The sequence below is a fragment of the Lissotriton helveticus genome, chromosome 3_1 (assembly GCF_964261635.1).
Source record: "Lissotriton helveticus chromosome 3_1, aLisHel1.1, whole genome shotgun sequence".
Lineage (NCBI taxonomy): Eukaryota > Metazoa > Chordata > Amphibia > Caudata > Salamandridae > Lissotriton > Lissotriton helveticus.
Genome location: NC_136061.1, coordinates 1,787,857,627 through 1,787,884,146, shown reverse-complemented (window position 1 = coordinate 1,787,884,146; position 26,520 = coordinate 1,787,857,627).

The window sequence follows — 26,520 nt, the reverse complement described above, 5'->3', positions numbered from 1 at the left end:
ACCCCCACGTCTCATTCAACCACACCACCGAGCCCCACTGGACCGACCACAGATACGTCCACTTCACCTTCGAGAAACCCACAACACATCACAACACCCAACAGCTGCCACGTCGCTGCTGGGGCAAGGTCACCAAGGACCAACTGACAACCACCCTCACCCTGAGTCCACCCGCCAACCCCACCGAACCAGATACCGCCGCGACAATCTCAAACAGTGGATCAACGACTGCGCCAACACCCTCGCCCCTCTCAAGACCACCACAACCAACCACACCAACAAGAAAGCCGCCTGGTTCACCGAAGACCTCCGGATCTCCAAACGCACCTGTCGAAAGCTGGAGAAGAAATGGCTCCACGACCGAACACCAGACAGCCATACAGCTCACAAGAGCGCCACCCGCAGACACCACCAACTCCTCAGAACCGCCAAGAAGACCGCCTTCAAGCACATAACACCAAAGAGCTCTTCAGCATCGTAAAAGAACTCTCCAACCCCAGCTCCAACACCAACGATATCCCACCATCACAATACCTGTGCGACTCCCTGGCCACCTTCTTTCACCACCAGATCACCAACATCCACGACAGCTTCAACTCCGACACCCCCGCACCCACCACCGAGTCCACCACCCCTGCGACCACCACCCGCACCAGCCACCTGACCGCCTGGTCCTACGTCAGCGACGAAGACACCATCAAAACCATGAACTCCATCCACTCCGGATCCCCATCTGACCCCTGCCCCCACCACGTCTTCAACAAAGCCAGCACAACCATTGTGCCCCACCTCCGGAAAACAATCAACAGCTCCTTTGAGACAGCAACCTTCCTGGAAAGCTGGACGCACACCGAGATCAACGCCCTTCTGAAGAAGCCCAAGGTGGACCCCAAGGACCTCGAGAACTTCAGGCCCACCTCCCTGCTCCCGTTCCCGGCGAAAGTGACAGAGAAGATTGTCAACAAACAGCTAACCCGCTACCTCGAAGACAACAACATCCTGGACCCTTCCAAATCCGGCTTTCACAGCAACCACAGCACCGAGACCGCCCTCATCGCCGCCACTGACGACATCAGGATCCTGATGGACAAAGGAGAAACAGCCGCCCTCATCCTCCTGGACCTATCAGCAGCCTTTGACACAGTCTGCCACCGCACTCTATCAGCACGCCTCCATGATGCCGGAATCCAAGAGAAGGTCCTGGCCTGGACCACATCCTTCCTCTCCGGCAGAACCCAGAGCGTCCGCTTCCCACCCTTCCGCTCAAAAACCACCAAGATCATCTGCGGCGTCTCACAGGGATCCTCCCTCAGCCCTACGCTGTTCAATATCTACATGGCACCGCTCATCCACGTCGCATGACGACATAACCTCAACATCATCTCCTACGCCGATGACACCCAGCTGATGATATCCCTCACCGAAGACCCCCACACCGCCAAAGCCAACCTCCAAAGAGGAATGAAGGCCGTAGCCGACTTGATGAAGGACAGCAGACTGAAGCTGAATTCAGACAAGACGGAGGTCCTCATTCTCGGACCCACCCCATCGGCCTGGGACGACTCTTGGTGGCCTACAGCGCTAGGCGCAGCCCTGGAAACCACAGACCATGCACACAACCTGGGGTGTCATCCTCGACTCCACCCTCTCCATGACCAGCCAAGTCAATGCCATCTCCGCGTCCTGCTTCAACACCCTCCGTATGCTCCGCAGGATCTTAAAATGGATCCCCCCGACACAAGGAAAACCGGCACCCAGGCCCTCATCACCAGCAGACTCGACTACGGGAACGCCCTCTACTCAGGAACAACAACCAAGCTCCTGAGACGACTACAACGAATCCAGAACGCCTCAGCATGAATGATCCTTGACATTCCCCGATGCAGCCACATCACACCCCACCCGAGAGGCCTGCACTGGCTCCCCATCAACAAGAGGATCACCTTCAAACTACTCATCCACGCACACAAAGCACTACACAATACCGGACCCACATACCTCAACAACCGACTCAGCTTCCACTCCCCCACCCGAAGCCTCCGCTCAGCCAACCTCGCCCTCGCCACAGTCCCTCGTATCCGGAAATCCACCGCCGGCAGCAGATCCTTCTCCTACCTCGCCACCAAGACCTGGAACACTCTCCCTACCAGCCTACGACAGACTCAGGACCTGCTGGCCTTCAGAAGACTTCTCAAGACCTGGCTCTTCGATTAGTAGCCGCCCCCCCCCCCCCCAGCGCCTTGAGACCATCACGGGTATGTAGCGTGCTTTTGAAATGCAATGATTGATTGATTGATTGTCCACATTCAGACTGCACCATCCCTAAGGCGTGGCAGGCAATGTGAACCCGTCTCCTGAAAATGCACCATTTTGGAATTGTGAAGGAACCGCCTCTCAGGGCTATGGTTGTGCCCCTTCCCACAGGGGTCTGTCTCCCCTTTTACCATCCCTAAATTTAGTATTTGGGTGACATTCATAGACCTTGAACCTGAATTTGACAGACAAGAGGAAGAATAGGACAAAAAAAGAACACAGCCCGGGAACTGAAGCCTTACTGCGGAAGTAATTGGTGCCAAACCCTGCTTGCTGCATCTAGGACTCAACAATTGTAATGTGCTGGGTCATCCTGAACCTGTGAAGACTTCAAGAACCCTGAAACTCCTCCAGCCTTTGAAAAAATCACCAAGAACCTACCTTGGAGTGAAGGTATCACTCCCTTGCACACCACAGGTACCGATCTCACTAAGTCTGGTTTGTTGACTTGCTGCTGCCCGATGAGTCCGATGCAGCACCTACACTAAAAGAGTTACATAAGCTCAGGAGGGTCAGATCCGTCTCCCCACCAAGTTTCGAGACACCAGGACCTAGCAGAGCAGCACCGGATCAATACCTGTGGCACTGGACAGCCTTCAGCAAACAGCGAGACAAAGAATCCATTCTGTCTTTGCCAACCAATAAGGGACTCACTGGACTCCCAGCACAGTGTACTTAATTTTAATACTCTATAGAGAGATCCAGTGTCTTACATAGACCCACTCATATACCCACTAAGATACTCACATACCCAGACCAACTAGGATACTCACATACACACACCACATAGGTGCTCCCACTCACAGAGCCACTAAGACACACACATCTACTTACAGATCCACACACCTACTCACAGATAAACTCACATACCCACACACCTTCTCACAGACCCACCCAAGCACTCACATGCCAATTCACAGACCCATACACACACTGACACTCCCACTCACAGACCCACTAAGACACCCATAGACCCACACAGATATTCACACACACAGTCTCTGACCTATACACTCATATACCCACTCACAGACCCACACAGACACTCACATACCCACTTACAGACCCACACAGCCACTCACATATCCACTCATATGCCCATGCAGGCAGTCCCACACCCACTCACAGACCCATTCACACACTCACACATCCACTCACAGACTCATGCATGTACTCGCATACCAATTCACAAACCCATGCCGGCACTCACATACCCAGTCATAGGCCCACTCAGCACTCACACACCCAATGACAGACCCACTTATCAACTAACACACCCACTCATAAACCCTCTCAGACACTCACACACCCTCTCATAGGCCCAAACAGGAACTCACACACACACCCTAACAGACCCACTCAAACTCTCTCATACCCACTTGCAGACCCACTCAGTCGCTCTCACACCCAGTAAGAAACCTGCTCAGATACTCAGACACCTACTCATATAATCTCTCACCCACTGATAGACCCATTCAGATACCTAGGCCTGGGCGTAGTTTTGCTATGCGTAACTCCGCAAAGGTCTGCGAGTGGTGGAGTGCAGTGCGAACTGCAGCTTGTGCTAGTATTTCTACCGCTTGGGTAGAAATTCTACCCGAGCAGCAGCTCGCCCTCACGAACTTACTGTTTGTGATCGCGAACTTACCGTTCGCGATCGAGAGCAGAGAAAAAACTCTGCTGCACATCACGAAGTGGAGTTTTTTGCACTCTGCTGAGTGCAGAAAACTCCGCAAACTCCATTAACGGAGTGAAGTTTACTGCCCAGGCCTAATACCTATACACCCACTTACAGACCCACTCATAGACCTACACAGACATTCACAGACCCACTCACACATCTATACAGACACTCACACACCTATTCTCAGGCCCACACAGGCAGTCGTAGACCCACACACATATTCACACATCCACTCACAGGCCTATGCAAACGTTCACCTACCCAAGCACAGACCCACATAGCCACTCACATACCCAATCACAGTCCCATATAGCTACACACACATCCACTCCCAGAGCAATGCAGGCACTTTGCTGTTCCTGAGACTTCTTGAACAGAGGGCAAGTTCTACCTCAAGCCCTTGGAGAAACTCACAAAGTAGATTGCAGAAAGTTCAGTCCAGTCCTTTCACTGCCGAAGACAGAAGCAGCCACTGCAGGCCAACACAGCAAAGTGGTAGTTCCTCCTCATAACTTCTCCGGCTCTTCTTCTTGGCAGTCATCTTGGTCCAAAAGAGTTTTAAAGTTCAGAGGTCTGGGCCCCATTATTTATATCCCAAAATCCTTTGATCTCTTAGGCAGAGATTGTCTGTGCCCACCCATACCCAGTCCTGCCTTCTCTGGGGTGACCTCATGGCAGGAGGTGGAGACGGCACGGTCAGAGGCAGAATAGGCCCTTTGAGGTGCAAGGAAATCTCCTCCCCCTTCCCCAATTGCAGCAAAGATCTCACTCTCACTCACAAACCCATAAAGCCACTCACACTTGCTCACAGACCTAATCAGACAACCACTCACTGAACCATTAAGCCTCTCATATGCCACTCACTCAGAGACTCATATAGCAATTTACACACCCATTCACAGACCTATACCACCATTTACACATGTACTGAAGGACTCATAGAACCAATCAAACACCTATTCATAGACCTATATTGCCACTTGCATGCCCACACAGAGACTCATACAGCTCTCACACAACCAGTCACCAACCCATACAAACACTCACACATCTATTTTCAGACCCATACCACTACTCACACATGCACTCAGAGACTCATACATCCACTCACACTGCTTATCACCCACGCACTCACTCAGAGAATCATACACTTACTTACACACCCATTTATAGATCCATACTGCCACTCACACATCTACTCACAGACCCACACAACTAACCTTATACCCATTCGCACACCAATAGAACCACTGACACATCTACTCAGACACCCATAGAACCACTCACATATCCACTTACATACCCATACAACCATTCACATACATACTCATGCATTCATACAGCCACTCACACACCTAGTCACTGACCTATACTGTCACTCACACACTCACTTACAGACACATACAGCCACTGATACACCCACTTACACACCCATACAGCTACTGACACATCCACTCACACTCCCATACAAGCACTGACATAGTGACTATGGGAAGCAGTGACCTTTACTACACCAGCAGAGTTCACTGAGTTTTGCCACTCCATGCTCTGCTTTGAGTATGGAGTTTGGCACAACTCCGTCCACCGTCATTTGGCAGAGTTTACTGGAGCTGACCCCTAGGTAACCATTTGGTTGTGTTAATACTCATTTTCAAAAGGGTTGCTGATAAAAAAACTATTGCATTTGCTGCCCGGTCAATATTCTAAAATAACACTTGATGTCTATAAGAACCTTTGCTATTCCTGAAACGCAAACCTACAACAACCCCACAGGACGTCTGCTTTCCCAGGCAGTGCACAGCTCAGAGAACTTGATGATGTGCTTTTCAGACTCCATTATTCTTCTTTATGAAATTTGTGCAGTGAATATTCACAGTTTTGCTCACATTGGACCTTGGCATGTGCCATCTGTAAGGCAGCTTGGTTTGACAGCAGAGCCTCTGCACATATTTTTATTAATCCACCTTATTTATTGGATGTGTGCAGATCAGTGACAGGGCTTGTACACCCAGGGACAGAGTGTCTAGACAGTGAACATCCTCCAATACCACCTGTCATGGAGAAGCCTGCCTGGGACAGCCAGGTCCAGGGTACAACGGTCCAGCTTCAGGTACACAGGACCACACACACAAGCACAACACTGTGCAGTCACGCACAGCACACTGCGCCAAGTGCACTTAAAAGCAATGGAACAAACCAGTACAATTACACATGACATACTGCACAAACAAGTACACATATGCAGTGGCACAGTGAGATGTATTTGGCTTTCAGGTATCCACTTGCAGTGAAAGAAAAGAATTACGATGGGAAAACATGAACAGGGGAGAAAAAAGAGATGAAACAGGATGACCTGCAAAAAACGGACATGAAAAAAGAGGTGATGAACAGAATGTAGTGGGGGAAAAAGTCTGGTAAAAGAACTAAGGAGTTTCTTAAAACAGTATTTAGAAAGAAAATACAACTGGAAAGTGATGTCACCTGCTCACCTGACAACAAGCCAGAAACAATTCAAAGAAATACGAATGAGAGTGTTTAGAAGTAGGGTAATACGGAATTTGGTAAGAAATATTAAGCAGTATAAGAGAAGAAGGGCAACATTGAAGCAAAAAGAATACATGGCAGATAAAGCATTTCCCTTGAAGTGTAAAGTATTTATCTTGATAATAAAGAGGGTGAAAACACTGTATAAAACAGTGTTGTGTATGAAGAAAGATTTTCAAAGGAGAATGGATGCATGCATCTAGTTCTGTCACTTTGTTTATTGATGAAAGCTACTTATAAGAGAACGCGTTATTGCATGCACTTGAAAACCACTGAATGATGTTATGAGGTAAAATATTGTACTTCCATTGCCAAAGAGGCGATAAAAATGTAGAGGAGGAGACAGTTCAAGAGGTATAAAGAAGGCATAGACATGCTCCTGTGTATAAATGGGACTACAGTAGTATTTGCAGTGTTCTCTAGGAATCAATTGCTATTTTAGGAGATGTTTCCAAGTAAAAGTGTGAAACAGAAAACAGCAATCTTTCAAGTTTTAGATCCATGCCAAGTGAGGAAATTCACTAATTTATAATTATACTCATTGGCATGTCTCTCCAAGAAAGTATGCACAAGCACCTTCCAAAATTTTCAAATGTTGGCTATTTATCATTCAATTATTCGAGATTTAGTTAGAAGACCTTACTGCCTAAAAACTCCCGCACTGTGTGTATGACATATAAACAAATTCCTTTTGTATGGTACAGTATCAGAGGTTGAAAGTGTTTGTGAAGATATTCAGTTATATTTCTTTGGCCCAAAGATGGCATCTGGGCAAATTGAGGAATTGGTATGTTCAGCTGTAGAGGAACAGACCACACATATTAGTTCTCACTTGTGGCTGCGACGAGACGCACCAAGTCGTCTCTCTGGGTCCTGAGGGACGTTGTTGGCCTGAGATGATGCTGTGGGCCTGCTGCTGCGGCGAGGTACAGGCACAGGCGGCAAGGATATGCTGCTGTTTGTTGATGCACCCTCGCTCCCATCGTCAGGCCCCTCTGGTTCTCCATGGCAGTGGGCTGGCTGCCAAGCACTGCTGCTGTTAGCAGATCTAGTGACCTGGCCACATCCTGGCAACACTGTACCATCTGGCCCTGCATGGCAAGTGACCTGCGTGACAGCTGTGACGTTGCATTACCTACAATGTGGTTCGACCTGGTGTAGGCCGACAGGCGGGCCAGTAGTTGGCGGTGGCGGCGGCGGGTCATGTCCTGCTGGGCTACCAGCAGCTGGCTGTTCTCCCTGACAGCAGCGGTCATCTGGGCCACATTTTGGGCAGTCGCCTGCAGCTGTGTATGGATCGCTGCCAGGTGACGTGCCTGGGTACGGTGCACTGCCAGCATGCGGTGTTCATTGGCCAGGCCAGGATCAGGAAGTTGGAGTGCCCTGCCCGTGCCTGTTGAGGTCTGATGCTGCTGGTGCCTCAGTGCGCTGGAGTGTGTTCTTGCTCCAGCTGTGCACCTCGTCTGCCTCCTAGGCGCTTGTGGTGTGGCCTGTACCACTGCTGTGGGTGCCTGTTGGGGTGTTGGCTGGACACCTGTGGCTGCGGTTGTGGCCCTGTCCACACGTGGTGTTGGTGGTGGAAGCACTGCAGGTGGCTGTGATGGACCGGATTGTTGGTTGGATGGGCCCTCACCCTCAGTGTCCTCCTGGGTCTCCGCGATGTGCAGGGCCTCGCTATCAGTGCTGGGTTGGTCGACAGCACCTGTGATATAAAACGGTGCATGATTAATGTTATGTCTCCTGCACATGAGATGTTGATACATGCATGCAGGCTTGCTTTCCCTGACTGGCTTTTGGAATTACTTTGATTTGACAGGTCTGGCTGTGTTGAGCTATCTGGGGTATTATGATTTCACTACAACTACCACAATGCAATGGGGTTTTTCAGGTGTGCATGGCCTGCATTACTGGGGATGTCATATGGCTAGCTCAGGAGTCATGGGCATTGTTGTGGGACAGGGTCGCAGTCGCATGGCGCTTACCTTCTGATTGTTGGCTGGGTCGGGACGAGTCCAGCTGGATTAACCCCACGCAGGCTTCTGGTGCAAGGGTGTCCTCTATGCGGTCCTCCAATGGAGTGTTTGGTGTGGCAATAGGATCCCCTCCACCGGTGGCCAGTCGCTCCCCAAGCCTCTCGGCAATGCGCTCCTTTGTACAACCTCTCAGGTCGTACCAGTGCTTCTTGAGGTCATCAATTGACCGCTGGCACACCCCGACCGAATTAACTTTCGCGCGGATGCGCAGCCAGATCCTGTGCTTGTCTGCCTCTGCCACCCTCCGGGAGTCTTTGCCGAAGAGGCGTACATGGTCCTTGCAGACCCCATCAATCAAGTACTCTAGTTCTTGTTCAGAGAACTTGATTTTTCTTTTCCTCCCTTGCTCACTGCTCCCTGCTGCTTCCTGGGACATGTTGGGTATTGGTGTCCTGCTGGGGTGCTGCAAAATTAAAGTTTTGGAGCTCTTCAGACTGCTGCTTCCACTGTGTGGCTCAGTGTTCTGTTTGTGGGTGGGAATAGCCTACTTCCTGGTTGTGATGTCATCAATGGGCTCGAAATGCGACTTCCCGTTTTTGCGATCTCGCAGTTAGCGAGATCGCAAATTGCGATTTTGCTGATTGCGAGATCGCTATTTGTACATGGGAAAATTGCCGATTCAGCGAAATTAAAGCGATTGGGCAAAATCGCAATCGGCAATTGCGACCGATTGCGATTCGCTTTTTTCTCTCGCATTTCTACATGAATGCCATACTGCGATTTTCTATTTGCGAATCGCTATTTCTCGCAAATTGCTAATCGCAGAATGGCACTTTCATGAATCTAGCTGTTTGTTTGTATTTGTTGTTAGCACACTCACTACAAAGGCCAAACACGAAATGTTGATGTATTCCCAAAAACTGAGGTGGAAAAAAAGAAAAGTTGCTAGAATTTCTGTGCATTTATTTATGGAGGAACGCTTCCATTTGCCCACACAGCAGATCATATGTAAGTATTGCTATGACTGAGGATAACAAAATGCCTGCAAGAGCAGTACATAATAAGTTGGAGTAGTTTTGAATTCCTGAGGAACTTCAGCATGTAAATATTTATGAAACAATACTGCTTCAATCTTTATACCCTATTCAAATAATAGTTCATATGCAGCTAAAGACTGGGAAACTACCACTGACTGAGCTACAGAAAAACCTTGAAGGTAGAATTGTGTACTTACCTTTAGATTTTAAAGGTAATATTCAAACTGTGGTTGCAGTGAGAGATATAGATCAAGTACTTATTATTCTCGTTAATGGTGTGCCCACAGAAAACAAAATAATTTGGTAAGAACTAGTTGACTTGAAAAAGATAATAAAAAGCTGCATGCTACCTCAAACTAATGAGTAGTTCCAAGATTTTATGTTGTTACAGACGAACGTTGTATGGAAAAATATGTAATACCTTCAATTTGACAGATTGAAACTGAGGATAGAAAAAAATCTGAAGAAATACATGAGCACTATAGTATCCATCCACTGCATTCCAAGGAAATTATGGGAAATAGATTGAACCATACCAGATTAAACAAGGTAAATGTGCTCAAATAAGTGCATGGGAGAAAAGCTTGAAAGCTTGTTGTTTTCCACAACTATTCCCAACTGGAGTAGACAGACAGAATGATGACCGTCCAGTGCAAATACCAGCAGCTGACTATAGGCCAACCTGATTATATTCAGAAGACGCTAGACTTCACCAAATTAATCCATGTATTTTCTAAGTATGGGCGCAAAATCCGCTCCGCTTGCAAAATTGAAGAATTTTTGGCAATTCCGCGATTCGCCAATCTCGCGAAATTGCCAATAAATTCGCGAATTCGCGAGCGGGCGCATTTTGTTTTTTGGCCCATAGGAAGCACGGTTAAGGCAGGTGCTCGAGTTGAAGCTAACTTTGTAACCATTTTAGAATGGCGCCGGCAAGCTGCCAGAGTGCTTGCCAATATGGATATTCAATTTGTGGTGGACAACTCCATAGCTGCTACTCATTGTTACTTCACACATTTATTTATTTATTTATTTTATTTATTTGCATGTTTATATCGCGCTAGGAATCGACTCCCGTAGGAGTATCTCCGCGCCTCTGGCAGCATCTGAGAGCAATGGGAACCCAATCATATATCCTACCTCCCTAAATAGATAGGCTAGCAGTGAAAAGAAAAGTTTTTAATTTTTTCCTGAAGGGGAAGACAAAATCTGAAAAGACGGAGATGAAGGAAATCTTTGAAGAGATTTCAGCTGAAAAGTCTTTAACAAGGAAAATACACAGCTTCTGTTTGAAGTTGTTGGACTCAACCCAGATCTGTTACTGGGGGTGACTGTCTGAACAGTTTCAAAGCTCCATCCATCATCTCCTTGTGTTTGCTTTGTTCGCCCTCAGTCGACAATGTATGCCCAGACGTGGGTCCCTTGCTCACTTTGCCACTGGATTCAAGCTAGCCTGGCTGATGAGGGGTGTTATCACAAAACCGATCCCAGGATGCTTGGTTCCGGTCCAGTAGTTTGTTGTGATGGTTGTTTGATATAACATATCAAAGGCAGTCTCATTAACCATAGAAGAAAACTGAGTAACCAGACTAATGAAAAAGGGGAGTTTTTCTACTTGCCACTATTGCAGGTATTTAAGCCTTGGCATTTGGAATCAAAATTACTGGGAGAGTTTGACTGTTACTAAGACTCTTTCAATGCTGCAAAGGATAGCATTGAGTGTTCAGTATGTCCTATTTTAACATGTTACATGACGAAGTTGAACAGGAAGGAACAAATGCTTTTTGAATAGCTAAGGAGAGTTCACAAAGAAGCCAAAGTTCAGGTCCTCTAAGTCAAAATCCGCTGGGACAGTTAATAATTGTAAATGAAGTTGCCATTGCAATGAATGAGGTGGAGACTGCAATGCAACAAGCAGGACCGGAAACTATTAATTTGGAAGAGTTATTTGTGATACAAAATGACAAGCAAAAAGAAATATATATATAGAAGTGAAGGACAAAGTTCAGCATGGATTCCTGCATGACAAAAAAGAACGTGCATGCACATCATTGAAGCTTATACTGTTGTATGCAGTTCCAAAGAGGAAAGGTCAAGCTGGCACCGGTAAAAGCTTTTGAAACACAAGTTCACACTGATTTCTCACAGAAGACTACAGAGTGTAATTTGTTGTAATCTATTGGATTATTTGCACATCATGTCAAAGGAATTACTTTACATTGATTTTTGATGCTTCCTGCAGAGCATGAAAACAAAGTAGAATAACAAAAGTTATCCAGTGAAGCTTTCCGTGAAGTGTCAAGAGTGCTAAAACAGTTAAAGCGTCTAATTCTTGATGAGGTGAGCATGGTCTTAAACTTAATGCTTGCCTTTGTACATTGGAAGATGCAACAGCTTCTAGAAATAGACTATGATGCTCTAATGGAGGAAAACACTTCATTGTTTTTAGAGATCTATGGCAACTAACACCTGTTAAAGGATGGCCTGTGTTTAAAACACTGCTTCACAATGAAACTCAGAATTCTTTGGGAGGTATTTGAAATCTCAATATTTGGTAAAAACTTCCAAAACAAAGAATTGTTTAGGAATATGCAACAAGAATCTGACATTGATAACAGAAAAATTCTGACGGACATTATATTAGGTGTTCATTCAAAAGAGGGAAAGAGTCTTTAAAAAAGTATTTTCAACAAACAAGACAACAGCAGAGATAATGTTCACTTTCATTCAAGAAGAAAAAATAATTGTGTACCTAATGCCTATGCTAGCAGAGCTCACTCTTTCGACAAAGTATTGCTGGAATTGGAGAAAGAAGAGATTTTGGAACTGATGGCAATAGACTAAATGAAACACCAGTGCATAACAGAATTCCTAAATGAAAAACTGCAAATAAAATTAGACTAATTGCGAAAATCTGTTTTAAAAAAACTGCAGGATTGGAGAAAAAGTGTTGGCAAGAATTGTAGAGTAATTTTTCGTCAAAACCTAAATGTTGAGGAAGCATTCCTACTTATTAAATGTAATCCAGTGTAAAGCAGATTGGAAGGTCCATTGTACATTTTTTGCTTGTGAAAGTTTTATATGTGCGACTTAAAGAGTTTCCTAGCATACTCTGTAACTCTTCATAAATCTTAAGGTTTAAGTGTAGATGTAGCATTTGTTAATGTTGGGAGTAACAGTGTTTAAGAACGGTATGTCATATGTAGCGTTATCTTGAATTAGAACATTGTCCGGTTTGTGTCTAGTTGCATTTGATGACAGCAAAGTAAGTTCTGATCCAGTTAAAGAATACAATTGATTGAGAAGTGTTTATACTCCTCATTAAGGACAGTATCCCATTTATGAAAAACACTCTATCAGTCCAAAGCAAAAAAATCAAAGGATTGTGGCAATGTTGTTAGAAAGAAGAAAATGATAGAGAACAAGGAAATTGATAGGAAACGTAAATTGACCACGTGGGACATATTCTTGGTTACCAGTTATCAAACCCCTGAACTGCTATTCAAATGTTGCTCTAAACATACTCTTTCGATTACCTCATCTTGTATATGCAATTGAACAGAAACCACAGAAGAGATTTTGTTAGGACTATAACACAATGCGCTTCACACATGCAAGACTTTGTAGATATATGTAATGGAAATGTGCAGTCGACTCTAAACGCTCAACAGAATGCACAGACGTTTATAATGGTGATCCATAGAGTTTTAGAAGAAAAATAAATATGTGTTGATAAGTTATTTGGACTTATTTACTCATGGAATCATAAGAGTGAAGATTGGTCCTTCATATAAACTACAGAAATAGATTCAGATTAATTACTTTATTTAACACTACTGGATTGCAAAACTGTGTCTTTTGACAGATTGTTTGAAAAATCTACACAAAATAATAGCATCAACTCTACATGTACAAAGAAGTGGCAAGTATCTTGTATTAATGCTACCAGGATGCAGGGCAGATGGATGTAAGTTGGAAACAGAGTTTACACACTCCAAAGCAGGGCAAATATCTATTTCTGGTAGAACTTATACTTCCGTGGCTTTCATATTTCATGAAGGAGTTACAGTACATCTGGTCACTACGCTGCCTATGTAAAAGGTAGAAAAGGGTGTACAGAATGTAATGATAGAAACCTCAAATTTATGCAAAAGCTGCATTTTAATCTCCCAAATTCTTATCTATTTTTTCCATAACTGCAGTTCCAATGATGATTACAGTTTTGAAAGTGGTATAGTGTATTTGTCCTAAATCTATTATCAGTATTTATGACATTATTAGGCCTACCAGGGTTGATGTCTTTATAAGGCTTACAATATGCTGGTGTGCCTTGTTCATCCATTAGTATTTCTGATAATGAGGGTCTATTTTCTGATTTCTCAAATTAGTAGTGCAAATATGGGTAAAATAATTGTTTAGAGAAATTGTTATTGAGTGCAATGCACAATGTTGCTTAATTGAAGTGACATAGTGTGAAGTTTATTATCCTGCAATCTATATGATTGTTTTTTCCCACTGTTCAATGAAAATTCTTTCAACAGTACATCATTTACAGTGTATGAGTATAGAACCTGTAACAGTAATCAATAATTGTGGGTCTTTTTCTTTCATGCAGATCAATGGAACCATTGATTGGAGTAATGTACTTTACTAATTAGTTCTTGCAGTTTTGTTTCATAACTTTACATTTTTAGGGTGCACACCCGAGCAAACAATCCCACAGTCACTCACACACCCACCTACACACAAACATACCACTGACAGATACAGGTACACATTGATACAGCTACTGATGCATTAAGACACAGAATGATATAGCCACTGACACACCCAACTGCATACCGATGCAGGCATTGAAAAACCAAGTCACACACATTCAGCCACTGAGACACCCAACCACACACTAATAAATCAATGCATTCACTTACACACCCAGCCATACAATGATACATTCACTGATGCATACAACTACACACTGATACAGGCACTGACACACCTACATACATACCAACACAGCCACTGCAATACCCAGCCACACACTGATATAGGCACTTACTAATCTATGCACACACCGATACAGCCACTGACAGACCCAGCCACACACCAATAAGTATCTAACTCACCGAGTCACACACTCATACAGGTATCAACACAACCATGTAGACTTCAATACACCCACTTACACACCCAGTCATACACTGATACAGTCACTGACTCACCCAGCTACACAGTGATCAGCCAAGGACACACTGAACTACACACTGATACAGGCATTGATACACCAAGCCACAATCTGAGAGAGCCACTGAAACACTCAGCCTCACACCAGTGCAGCCAGTGACACAGCCACTCACTCACTAATGCAGCCACTGAGACAGCCACCCACTTCCCCATTGAGCCATTCACAAAGGTACTCAGTCACCTATACAGCCACTCACATGGCGAGTCACACAGCTCCTCACTCACACATACTTACACTTACTCACCCATACAACCATTCACACTGCCACTCACTCACTGATACAGCCACTAACACAGGCACTCACTCACCCATTTGACCACTCACATACCCACTCACTCACCTATACAACCTCTTATATAGCTACTCACACAGCCACTTACTCACCCATACAGCTTATCGCACAACTACTCACTCACCAATATAGCCATTCATGCTGTCACTCATTCACCCATATTCCTACTCAAGCAGGAACTCACATACCCATACAGCCACACACAGCCACTCATTTACTCACAAAGGCACTCAACCAGCCACTCACTCACCAATACAGCCATTCATGCAGTCACTTTTTCACCCATACACCCACTCATGCACGAGCTCACATACTCATACAGTCACCCACACAGCCACTCATTCACTTGTATAGCCACTCACACCGCCACTCACTCACCTATTTCATCACTCACACAGCCACTCACTATCCCATAGTGCCACTTACACTGCCAGTAACTCACCAATACAGCAATTGACACCGGAACTTACTCACTCATACAGGCATTCACACAGCCACTCACTCAACAATACAACCACTAACACAGGTACTCACTCACCCATTCAACCCCTCATTCACTTACCCATACAGCCAATAACACATCCCCTCACTCACTCATACAGCCACTCACACAGCAGTGCACTCACCCATACAGCCACTGACACATCCACTCACTTAGTCATAAAGCCACTCAAACAACTCACTCATTTATACAGCTGGTAACACAGGCACCCACTCACCCATACAGCTATCCATACAGCCACTCACTCAACGATAGAGCCACTCATGCAGCCACTCACTCACTCACTCATGTATCCACTGACACACCCCTTCACTCACTCCTGAAGCCCCTCACTCTGCCACTCCCTCACCCATACAGCCTCTCACGCATATATCCACATATTCATACCACCACTCATGCACCTAATTGCTCATCCATACTGCCAGTGACAGAGCCATTCATTCAGCCATACAGCCACTCATTCATGTACTCACTCACCTATACAGCCACTCACATCCCTACTTACTCACCCATACAGCCACTCACATACCCACTCACTCACTCACACAGCCATTGACACACCTCTTCACTTACTCCTGAAGCTACTCACTCAGTCACTCACTCACCGATATAGCCATTGACACAGCCACTTACTCACCCATACAGCCCCTCACACACACATCCACCTATTTATCCCACCACTCACAAACTCAATTGCTCATCCACACAGGCAGTGACAGACCCACTCACTCTCCCATACAGCCACTCATACACCTATTCACTCACACATTGATATAGCCACTGACACACCCACATCTGACCCATACAGCCACTTACATAACCACTCATACACCCACTAAACACCTAGTCAAACTGACATGTGTAGAAATAGAGCGACAAGTATTCACACATTAACAAACATATAACAAAAAGATTTTCTTTCTTTAAACCAGAAAAGGTTTTTTAGCATGAGTATTTGTTTTTTTTGGGTTTTCAAAAATGTTGTTATTTTTGTTGTTGTTTTTTTCTTGAGGTTTTGAACAAAACCTTAAAAAACATGAATTTGTGAAACAAAGTGCATTAAACTTGGGCATCACTTGGTTGAACTAAAAAAAACATTTATGGCTCCATTTTGCCTCATTCACTAACAGAAAGGAATGCTGTCCAACATTGAGAAGAGTTTTGCATTTTGTGCATATAGTACCAATATGCCTAAATTCCAGAATGGTAGCAGACATATAATCTGTAGATGTAGATGGCAGCTGGTCACCAGGTACTAACCGCAGCAGTAGATGTTGATGCTTGCAGCACATCATTTTCTCGCTGTGCTCTCATTGAGTGGCGAGGATGAATTGTTCTCAAGCGTTTCATCTTGCTGCTAGTGCCCTGACCAGATTTTTTTGGAGAAGTGCCCGTCTATAGTTTTTTGTCGCAAAGACTACCTTTCTCACAACCTTTTTCTCTCCGGAAGAAATATTGAAAAATGTCCACATGATTGATTCTTTCCTTTGACTAAACACTCCACCCTAAAACACTCCTCAAAACAACATACCGCACTACAATACTACACTGTACGGCACTCCACTCTATGACAGTCCACTCCACTTTGTCACAATCCACTCTATGACATGCCACTGTGCTCTAGAAGACTCTATTCTCTGTATGTACATCTGCTCAATGCCACTCTACTCCACTGTATGTTAGTCCCCACCACTCTACTACACTCTACTGTACTGTCCGAAACACCACTTCAAAATTTGTTGTGGCTGCAATCACAAGAAGTGGCCCTGTGTCCATGTATGGGAGAAAAAGTTTAGGAATTGAAATAGATGAGGGAAATATCCCCTGATCTCCTTGCTCAGAAACAAATAAAAATGTACATTTCACCATTGATTCTGTAGAATCTAAAAGAGAAATCCAGAATTACTCTGAGGTGCATGAACCCTTACTTAGGGTTTGCAAAACCCAACAATCTGGATCTGTTTTGAGCACCATCAACCCTTCACAGATCTAGAATCAGGTTTGCAAATCTGAAAGGGACCCGAAAATGGATCAAGAGTCCATAGTGGTGTCATGGTTTCCAGAGTCCCAGTGCATATGAATTGATAACGTCATAAAAACCTTGCCTCTAACCCATGTAACCAGCGCCACCATGTATGTAATATTGACACATGCTAAAATTCATCTCCAAAACACTACGTATCCAAAATTATTATGGTGTGATGCTGTGATGACATTATGGTATGATTGCATTTGGGTGTTATTACGGATTGATCATGATATGTTTCTCTTTTGTTCCTGGTGCGATAATCATATTAAAATTTGGCCATACTCCCCGTCCACCAGCACCTTTCATCCCGAATGCCTGATACTCAGCACAAACTCCGCAAGACCTCGGTGACTTCTGATGGCCATGTTTGGCTTTGTTCCTGTATTTGCGACCATGCAGATGGAGCATTGCCTTGGGGATTCTGCCAGCTGAAATCCTGTCCTGGACCCTTCTGGTTCAGCCTCCAGGGAACAGCGTTTGGGGGCCCTAAGATTGACCTGAGCATCTAATGGAAGCCAAGCCTTATCAGTCTCGGTGTCCTGCAATCCTTCTGTCTTCAGACTACAGCTCAGCCACCTGAAAGTAATAGAATAAAAACAACTGTGAGAGTAAACAAACCCTTAGAGAATAAGAGCATCAACAGGCAAAGGAGCAACGCAAGTCTAAGATACCCAACGCAAGTAGGCACCGTGCTTTTCCTAGAACTCTGACTTTAAAGATCTTCCCTTTGGTTTTTCTTTTAAACTCTCACATTGCTGCACTGATACTCACTTTGTGCCGCTAACAAGGTTGAGACTTACCTTGTACTACTAACACTGTGCAACTAACAGGGTAGAGCTCATATGAAAGACGTTGAATACAAGAGTGTGCCATAGGAATACTCTCCTATGAACTTCAACATATTGCACAAGAACCCCAGTAGTGGTGAATGCTGTGTAAGTGCGTGGCAAAGAAGAAAGTCCTCCCCATCGAGCAAGCAGGCTTTAGAAAAAATCCCTCCACGCTTGATAATATTTCCATGTTGAACTTAATTGAGGAAAAATATACAATCTCCCGTAACTCCAACGTATTCATGGCTTTCATTGACTTTTCAACAGTCTTTGATAAAATAGATTGACCTCTATTATGGAAAAAACTGCAAAAAATCGGTTTACCTGCTCCTCTGCTATCCTTAATCATAGCTCTTCATTCGCAAACTTCGTGCCAGATACTGGGTGGAAATCAAGGTTTATCGAATGTAGGGGCATATTATCAAGGGGGTTTATCTCCGCTTTTTTGGCTTTAAAAGCCAAGAAAGCGGAGATAAAATTATCTCCCTATTACCAAGCTGTCGCTAACACCAGTTAGTGACAGCTAATAGGAGATAGCGACCATCTTGGGCCCCGCTTTGCATGTCAGTGATATTTATCACTAATGACATGCAAAGTGGGCGTGCCAAGATGTTAGCGACTGGAAACAGTCGCTAACATCGCTATCTCCTATTACCAACTTTTGGAGATATTCGCGCTAAGCGCGAATATCTCCAAAAGCTAACACCTGCCCTGAGCAGTTCTTCACCATGTTATCCAATGGGAGGTGGATAACATGGCTAAGAGCATTTGCTCGATAATGCATGAATATCGCTGACTTTTCAGCGATATTCATGCATTGCGGCCGTTTTTTATCGCATTTGCGATAAACCTTGCTAATAGCAAGGTTTATCTGCGATAAAAATCGCCGATGTGCGGCGATAATTTTTGTCTCTAAACAAGTTAGAGACAAAAATTTTCGCTAGTTGTTGGTAATATGCCCCGTAATTCCCACTGAAAATGGTCTTCAACAAGGCTGCCTTAGCACCGCTGTTATTTTCTCTTTATATAGCAGACTTACCTGACTGCTATGCTCAAACTGATAGAGATGCACCACAGATAAGAACCCGCACTTTTCGTTGTCTGCTCATTTTGTGTTATATGAATCTCGTTCCTCTAAATGACCTTACAGCTAATTGGTCCAAGAATCTGAATAATGGAAAAACTTGTAACTTGTATATGCTGAGCACTCAGACCCTGGACCATGTTTTATTTGTTTGTCCTGCATTGGCCTCGAATCATCACCGTTGGCTTCGTCTGATGTTTTTACAAAATTGTGTTACAAATGTAGCATCAGCCCAAGACTATCTCTTTTGTCCAAATAACGAAGCAGTGCGTGTAAAACTCTTTAATTATTTTAAGGAGTTTATGTACAAATTTGACATTTTAACATATCTCTGCTTGTCAAATTTTAGCATATCTCTGCTAGTCGTCTTTTTATGAAATATCAGTATTCTGTTTTTTACTAATTTAGCATTTTTCTGCACGCTGATTGGCTGCTATTTTCTGCTATTTTGTACAACAGGGTTATGTTGAGTCTTTTTCCCATCATGCACCTGATGTTAGCCTCAAATTTTATTTCAAGTGGGTCCCGGGATGCATTTTGCATATGACCTGGTTGTTACTAAATTGCTTTTTGCACAGGCCTGGATATGCTTAGTTATCTTTTCTTGCTGCTAATTACAATTTTAACTTTTTAAGTCGAACTTGAACTTTGGACTTTACCGCATATGACCAGGTGTATGTATACTAACCTTGCACTTTTTTATGAGATGCTTTGTCGTTTCTCCTTTTGCTGCTAACTCTAAAATGACTTTTTAGCTGAAACTGGATTTTAGATTGTACTGCATATTCGAACTGGTAATTTTCCAATGTCCTAGAAGCATCATAGGATATGCAATGTTGAAAACGTTTAGTAGCTTATGTTTCGGGATTATTGACAATAGTGTTTGTTTTTACTGAAATTAATTTAGCTATCCTAATGCAGGTCCCTTATAATTACATGATGCTTCGTGTATTGAGTTTGTAATGTTTTATTACTCATATTAAAATGTTTGTACTCATATGTGACACCTCCTAGGAGTTTCAAATCTTTAAATAAATATTGAATTGAACAGCCGCGGCTGGTAGTGGGAGTACAGGCCGGGGAGGGGCAGGGTGGGGGGTAGTAATGTATGGATTACGACATCTGTTTTATTTATTTTTATGTTTACTTACCTTTTAAAGTCTGTGATCCATACATTACTAACCCCCACCCTGCCCCTCCCCCTCCCCATGTCACCGCCCAGCCGGTACTCTCACTACCTGCCGCGGCTGGAATTGAATTGTAAGTGCGTTGGTTAACACTGAATAATTAACCATGGGGAAAGAGGGCTAGTTCTATTGTGTGACTTATTTGTATTATGTTATAGGTCCACCCTTATTTGTGTGAATAAAATACCCAGGCAAATCTTCAATGAACACTAGCACATGAACAGTGACATTTGCCAAACAGAATTTGAAAAAAATGATCAAAAAACGTTTTTGCACATTTGGTACATTTTAATTGCTATTTTAAAACATAATTGAATGATAAAAAGTTTTTGTTACGATACATTAAAAAGATGGTTTCCTGTCCTTGACAGGAAACCATCTTTTTAATGTATCGTAAATGCACTTGATGAATGTTTATACGTATGCATATGCTATAATGCTGAAATACTTTATCATGTATGTATATTAATGTAACAAAAACTTTTTATCATCAAATAATGCCACTGTTCATGTGCTAGTGTTCATTGAAGATTTGCCTGGGTATTTTATTCACACAAATTGCTTTGCCCTGACCCAGGAAATTGATCCAAATCAGGGGGTCCTTGTTTGCTTCACAGGGGATAGGTCCACCCTTAGACACTTCAGATTTTGATTCCTTAATCTCAGAGATGAATCTGGAAACACAGATACTGACAGCTACACACACATTATACTGACACGAGGAACACTTCAGGTACAGCAATTGATCGCAGGTAGGAGGGGACGAGTATGGATGATAGGATGTTCAGGCAGGGAGGGACTGAACACTGAAACAAACCCTTAGAGAACGCAAACGGAATCTCCTTTTTTCTTTGAAGGAAAATAACAGTGAAAGGGCATCAACGATGTCCCAACTACCAGGCTGTCTTTCCTGGCACATACCCAAACTCCCTCATGAACATCTCAATACAGGCAGTAAGGTAGGATATGAGGAGCTGGGTTCATATCATTCCTCTGAATCAGACAGTGTAGACTCTCAGGTAAGCACCACATTGTTGATACCTTTAAAAAAATATATATATTGAAAGTTATCAAAACAAGAGACAGAAACCACAATTCGCACAGTACTATTAATGTGTCCATAGATCAACACATAGCTGAGCTTACAATAGCAGCAGCGCTATTGCAGTAAATCTCCTAAAGCCAACTCGCAGAGGAAGGACAATCCCCAACAATGCTAGTAGGGGCAAGGGCGTTAGTTCGGAATCAACCATTCTCACAAGATGTCCAAAGACTCCCTCCCAGAAAGTTAAAATAGAGGGGCAATTCCACGCTAGGTGGATAAAATCGGCATGTTCCATCAGAGACCTCAGGCAGTTATCCGGCCTATTCCGATCCACCAACACAGGGATAACATACATTCTATGTAAGTATTTGAAGTGCAGAATCTTGTGTCTATAATTATTCAATACATATCAAGTCTGCTCACCTCATTAGGCCCACGTCTAGGTCCCTCTCCCAAGCCGCCCTCGCCCGTCTACCCACCGCAGGTAGGAGTGTCTGCGCAAGGTGGTATAGCCGGGATACCAGATGTGCACTGTTGGGTGTTGATATTGTTGTGAGGGGCTTGAATTCAGGGAGTTCCTATGCCAGCAGTCGAAGTGCTGCAACCAATGAGGGGTGTGTTCTATGTATCAGAAAATGGTCAAATGCATACACAGCCTGACCCTTTGTCAAGTCTGCTATAGAGCACATTTGCCTGCTATTAAACATGTCATCCATCCACAGTCTGAAGGTGGCAACGGGTTAGTGCCCATTGTGTCAGTGTCTCAGTAGTGGGAGGTAGCCATGGATTGTCTAGAAGGGGCAAGTCAGGAGAGTACAAATGTTTGGTCCCTAAGTATTTTCCGAGATGCCTCCAAGTCCAGCATGTTGTTTGCAGAGTATGGATGTCAGCAGGATTTCTAGTGAGCCTAAGTGGAAGGATAGTTGAAGGAGCCAGTGTACACTCTGATTTGAGGAATTGTAATGGTGCGTCCGGGTGATACAAAAAATATGCATAATGCATCTGTGCCACAATTATATAAGTAAAAGTAGGGAACTCCAAACCCACCCTGCTCGAATGGCTGAGTGAGTGTCTACTAATTCACTCGTGCCTGTCCCCCTGTCCATATCAGTCTCGTTAACATGCCATGGAGAGTGTTGAAAAGGCAATCGTGAGTGGGAGAGGGATATTCAAGAGCAGATTCAAAAAATTGGGGTAGTACCAACATTTTAATGATCGTAATGCGACCAGCAATAATAAGTGGGAGCGCTATCCAGCGGTTAATCTGTCCCGACAGACGGCTTATGGACGGACCGTAATTTAGACAGACAACCTCTGAAGCTGTGTGGCGTAAGGTTATTCTCAGGTATCTGGGAGGGTCATCACACCAGCGCAAGTGTAAGTCCAATGTGAATGGGACAGCGGCTTCCATCAGCGGGAAGATCTCACACTAGGTCCAGTTTATGACCAATCCCAAGAATAGTTCGAACCGAACCACCTCACAAATAATTGGGGAGAGATTGGTGGTGGGTTTCCGAATGAATAAAAGAATGTCATCTGCGTAAAGAGAAGCCAGAAGGGGGCCCCTGTGAAACCCAATCCCTCGATGGATATGACGCTCTTGTAAATGCTGCACCAAGGGGTCCATTGCTATTATGAACAATATGGGTGAAAACGGGCATCCCTGCCGAATGCCGTATGATTGTGAGAATCTGTCCAACAACCCTCCAATTATCCAAAGCTGGGCGACCGGGTTCTTGTATAATAAACGGACTAAGGAGCGAAAGTTCTGCGGGAAATGAGTTTCGATAATGCTGTCCGGAGAAAGTCCCACTCCAGGGAGTCAAATGCCTTTTCGGCGTCTTGGAGTACATCAGCAGCGGGAATAGCGGGATTGATCTGGTTAATTATGGCGAACAACTTGCGAAGATTCACTACACTGATTTGGAGTGGCCTGGAATAAAACCCAACCGGAGAGGGGAAACTATTTGATCAATTTTAAGTGATATCCGCGTTGCAAGGAGTTTCGCCAGTATTTTATAATCTTGATTCACAGAGATAGCAGCCTATAAGACGCGCAATACTCTGGTGGTTTACCCAGTTTAAAGTAGTAGTGGGATTATTGCCTCCCTCATCATAGTTGGTAGCTTGCTCTATCCAGTGCCTCCACATAAACTTCTATAAAATGGTGTATCAGTAGTGTTTTGTAAGCTTTGTAGAACATTCCAGTAAGGCTGTCCATGCCGGGGGTACAGGTGCCATCTAGTTTGTCTATGGCCTCCTCGATTTCATCCGCCCCAATAGGTGAAGCCAAACTATTGTTGTTTAAGTAACCGAAGAGAGCTGTACCAGTTGGTGGAGAGCTTGAGGTATACAGCAGAGTGTAGTATGCAAAAAAGGTAGATTGAATGTCTGCATCCTGTGTGGTCCAGGTGCCGTCTGCAGTCTGGAGTCGGGTGATATATGTAGCCTGCTGTCGAGGGGTAAGTAAGCGGGCCAGAGTATGGCCTGGCCTTTCACCATCCCCATACACCTGCGCCCATGCATATTTCCCTAAATAGGCAGTCTCCCGAGCTGCAAGGTCTAGGAAGTCGCTCAATAGACTTGCACGTTGGTGTAAGGGCGGAGGGTCCCCACCATCCAAGGCCTGGGTGTATAGGTCACAAACGCTCGTTTGATTTTATCAAGATCCCGTCAGAGTGTGCGCAAGACCCCCACCTGCTTAGCAATGCAAAGGAAGGGGAGCGTCTTGTGTATGAGCAAACACACACTGCGGGAATAAGTGCTATAGTTTTAGAAAATCTATTATTGCTAAAGGAGGCCTCAAAGTGATTGTTCATGTTAGGGGTATAATGGGTCTCTTGGAGCAGGGCAATATGTACTTTGTGTCTTGTTAGGTAGGCCAATATCTGTCATCCCTTGTCGGGATTCGATAGCCCCTTCACATTCCATGTTATGCATTTGAGCACCATTCCTCCCGCTTCCTGCACACTGCCCTTCATGTGGGCTAGGGCCAGGTATGGTGCGGTATGACAATTCTATTACATGTGAATGGTGCGCCAATGATTATATAAAGGACCTGCAAAGCGTAAACAATTTGAAATATACACATCTTACTCAACTTCCCCTCCCTCCTCCCACATCGGATAGCTACCCAACTTGGATCCTGTGAATCCCAACCCATCTCTTCAAACAGAAGACAAATTAAAAGAGTACAACAAGAAATTATAAAAGTTAGGAGATTTTCTGGGGGGCCAGCAACTCCCTGAGTGGACAGCTATCCATGAAAGTTATTGATCGCAGATAAACATGCTGCTACTCACTGAGGAGGGTCTGAGCTATAGTCAGAACAGTCAGCTAGCAAGACAGACAGAGAGATACTGCAGGCATCTTAAAAGTGGTTATGGAGTTTGCTTGCAATGGGTTCGCCAATAATGCCCAATGTGCTTGTTTGCCAAGCCGTCTTCCATTACTGACAGTTGTGGGTCATTTTCCTGGAGAGGGACACCTCTATTAGATTTGTGGCGCTTCCAAAGCTCCACCGCCTCCGCGGGGGTGTAAACAATGGCGGTATTCCCTTCACCTGTAAGCGGAGGCGCTCCGGGCACAGCATTGCATAACCGACATTGGCATTGTACAATGTTCGTTTGATGTCTTGACACTTGCGCCCGGCCTCTTGCACAACTGGAGTGAAGTCAGGGTAGATGGATAGCGACATTTCCTGGTACTAAAGATCTCCTACCTCTCGGGCCTTGCGCAAGGCAGCTTCATGGTCACAATAGTTAAGGAGACGTGCTATAATGAGCCGCTGAGGAGCTCATGGAGCAGATCTGGGAGCAATAGATCAGTGGGCCTGCTCCACAGCAAATGTTGTCGAGAAGCAGCCTCTTCCCAATAGGTTGGTAAGCAGACTTTCAACAAAGAGCTCCATAGGGCCAGTGTTGGTTGACTCAGCAACACCTGCAATTCGGAGGTTGTTGCAGCGTGATCTCACCTCCAGGTCCTCTGCTTTTGCTGATGTGGCTTCGAGAAGGCACTCCGTGCGCTCAAGGCACTTGGCCATAGCTGCTTGTGCACCTTTGATGTCGGAGATACACGTCTCCATCACATCTATTTGTGCTTCGTGCAGTTCGACCCGATTTTGAATGGTGTCAATGCGTGCGCCCAGCTCATGGAAGCTCTCATAAATAGCTTTGAAGCCCACCCATAGCTCAGCCATTATAGCTGCAGCACCCTCCAACAGCTGTTGCTCGCTGTCAGGGGAATCGGCATGCTCTGCCAGTTCTCCATCATCTCCCCCCTCCCGTCTGGGTGTCTTAGTAATGTCAAACAAGAGCTCCTGCTTGGGGTCACTGCGCCCCATGATTAGCGCACTGGGTGCCAAGTATGCCTGTGTTGATGGGTGCCGGGAAATCAGGACCCCCGGGCACGAGTCGCTGCAGCAGAGGCTGTCTGATTGATAATAATCTCAGAGGGGGTAATCCTGAAGCCCCAGACGTCCCACACTGCAATCACACTACAGGTTATCCACTTCAAGTGTAAAGCTGCAATGGGCCTGGAATGGCTTTTCGTTGACTTGGCTTCTATGCCAGGAGAGTTGTGTATGTTCATTCAAGCCCCGTTTCCACTGAGTCCATATTTCCCACTCCGCACTGTGTTAGTGGTTAAGGGGGCCAGTTGGGTGCATTGTAGGCCCTGCCCCAGTCTCACCAGTCTGTTCTGCAGCTATGGGGGCTGCAATGCTGCATGGCTGCTGTTTGTTGTTAAATCTTTCCGCGG